This window comes from Spinacia oleracea, chromosome 4, assembly GCF_020520425.1.
Source record: "Spinacia oleracea cultivar Varoflay chromosome 4, BTI_SOV_V1, whole genome shotgun sequence".
NCBI lineage: Eukaryota > Viridiplantae > Streptophyta > Magnoliopsida > Caryophyllales > Amaranthaceae > Spinacia > Spinacia oleracea.
The window spans coordinates 41215580-41218670 of record NC_079490.1 but is presented as its reverse complement, the minus strand read 5'-3'; positions in this window follow the sequence as shown (position 1 = coordinate 41218670).

Sequence of the window (3091 nt, the reverse complement as noted above, 5' to 3'; positions counted from 1 at the left end):
ATTTGAGTTACATTAGAAACTTTTAAGTAATCTTTTGTTCTTTTTGCTAGTATTGGAACTTTTAGAACTTTTAGAAACTCATGTGTCATTATTGGAACGATTTTTGGAACGATTGGAAATTTTACTTTGGAAATTTTTAAATTGCACTCTTCTATTTTGTTGCCTAAGTGTTATGGTTTGGTTGGTTGGTATGATTTGTGGAGGTTGTTGGAGTTGGATTATAGAGGTTGTTGGAGATCTTGGAGTCGTTTGCAGGTTTGTTATTTGGCAGGAAGATTTCGGCCCATTTTCTGGCTGAACACTGGAAACAGTATGGCTTGGTTCATGGTACATACTAAACCGCTATCTGAGATAGCGGTTTGGTTTTGAACTAAACCGCCATCTCATATTGCGGTTTAATAACATAAACCGCAATCTGAGATGGCGGTTTAGTTTAAAACCAAACCGCTATCTATCTCAGATAGCGGTTCAGTGGTGAACCGGGAAAAAATAATTAGTTTTCTCTCTCCCTTGTTGACGTGGACGGTATGGTGGGAATTAACGTAGAAAGTAACATATTTTGAGAATTGTCTTATCTTTGTGCAATATTGACGGAAATCGCTCAATTTTGATTGAGGGGTTATGAATGTTGGGTTTATGTGATTTTTTCTACTCATGTCTTATGCCACTTGCAGTATGACTAGTACTTGAACTTGGACCTAGTGTAACTGATGTTTTCAAAATATTTATTCCTAGCTTGGAGAAATCAAAACCGAGAGCACCTGCAAAACCAATCATCAAGAAAGCTAAATTGGGGTTTTTGCTATCTATTGTATTGGAAGAGAGAAGAATGGAGTACATTGGGTCTCATGGCGCCGATGGCTACATAGATACAAGTATAGCGGTGAGGATCACTCATATGCAGCGAAATATATTTTACAACCTTTCTGGATTCATTTCTGCAATTTCCCCCCTCTTTTGATGCCGTATGTATCCTCTTTTGGTCTTTATTTATGCCTATTTAGTTTACAATTGGAGTTTATTATCTGGTGATTTCCCCTTTAAGTGTATATTCCTTGATTCCTTGATCTGTTGAGAAAAATACATTGCAGTGTTTACCTGTTTGGGTACCGAGAAATGGCTCCAAACTAGTTCTTTTGAAGATGATTTTACTATACTATTGGTCCAAGTTGCAACTAGAATTATACTTCATATGTTTTCTTTATTTAAAATATTAAAATATCTTTAAACACATTATAATATTGGAGCTTTTGTTGTGAGATCCTATTTTTATTGATGCGGCTGATGCATTCTGAAATCTTGTTGTGTTTTCTTCCTTCATGAAATCTGGCCATGTATTTTATTTTTTATTTTTGAATTTTTTTTTTCTGAAATACACATGCGGAAAACTGTCTCATTTCTGAATGATATAAATTTAATAGATGGGCCAGAATATTACACAATAATATCAGGAAGGCAAAGGGAACATAGATGCACATATAGAACATGAGACAGTTTCCTGTCTTAGGGAACTCGGGATAGGGTAACATATTGTTTTTTTTCCCCGATTCTGATTTGCGGTATGCCCTTGTGACTACTAGAGCATTGGACTTCTCTGTGTTTATTGGTTCACCTATTGGTATGTATTTTTTTTATTGTTGAGCTGCTGGAAATCATTCAGCTTGATCGTCAACATGATCAGTAACTTTTCTATGTAGGTATACCAACTTGCAGTGTGTAACTCCAATTGCTCTCGTGCTTAATCAACTTGGGAAGTTGTGGTCCTGTGGCAGCTACTAGGTTTTATCAGCAAAATTTAGAAAGAAATCAGCAGCAGGAAGGAGGTATAAAAGGCCAAAAATTAAATGTACCCAATAAGTTTTCTCGATGATGATATTAAAATTAAACATATAACTTCTTATGACTAACAGTGTTGGAAGATATGTGCAATTTCACTTGTTACATGTTATTCCTAAGGTTTTATGTGAATTGAGTTTAGTGCTGGGGTACATTGTGTAATGTATGTGTATTAATTCAACCATAGGTTTATTATTGTTCCTCTAATTTCAATGTATCCCAACACTAAACTCTATTTTCTGCATCTTTTCTCATGTTCTTCGGATTCCCTCCTTTTTCACTCAGACATAGCCATCTTTTCTCATGTTCTTCGGAATTCCTCCTTTTTGATGCATGAGTAATCAACCTAATAATGAGATTGTATCATGTCATATATTAATGTTACTAGTTTAACATTTTTCATTTAAGTTAGGACTCGGAAGCATCTCATGTATTGTTTTAGCTTCTACCGATTTTACGTTTGATATGATTTTGCTCTGATTATATAGTGCATTATTAGGAATGTTTCTGGCTTATCATTTTAATATAGTGCAGTGGCATTTATCCTGTAGTCTCATCTTAAATGGTTTTAGATCCCTACTAGGATAATGGGTTCAAAACACCAACTTCTGAACCATATGTCTGATATTGAGGAGTTTGCGTAGTTGCTGAGGTACATCTCATACGATGACAGTTACCTCTCCCAGAATGGAGGCTCCTCTGATATGCGGCGCTCTTCAATAAACTTTTCCCCTTCTGTCACTCAGATTCCACACCAAGATGTGCAATTTCTGCATGGGGAAAGCTCAGGAATAAGTATTGATGGAAGCTCTTTTATTGCTTCTGCTAATTCTTCATTATCCGGGGTTCCTTATTTGTCAGGCAATGACAGTAGTAGTATAGATTCACTTGCTTCAAACAGTGCAAGAACTTCAGGTACTTATAGAGATCATTTTCCTTCTCAACAGCAGACCTTCCAAGCAGACCAACTTCACCCAAGATGGTGTAGAAGACAAGATGACCAGCTTCCTGGTCCAAGTTTTTCTCCACATATGATGTTACCAGCACATCAGGCATTAGTTCCTCCATACATGAAGTTTACAAAACCCCGATTAGAGATGATACCGGATGAGATACTGCGTGCATATTCTCTACAACATCAGCTATCACCTAGTAAAGTCCCTATAAAGTTGAAAAGTTGCCAACCTGTAGCAACTACTAGGTTGTATCAGCAAAAATTTAGAATGAAATCAGCAGCAGAATCAGGCTCCTTTAT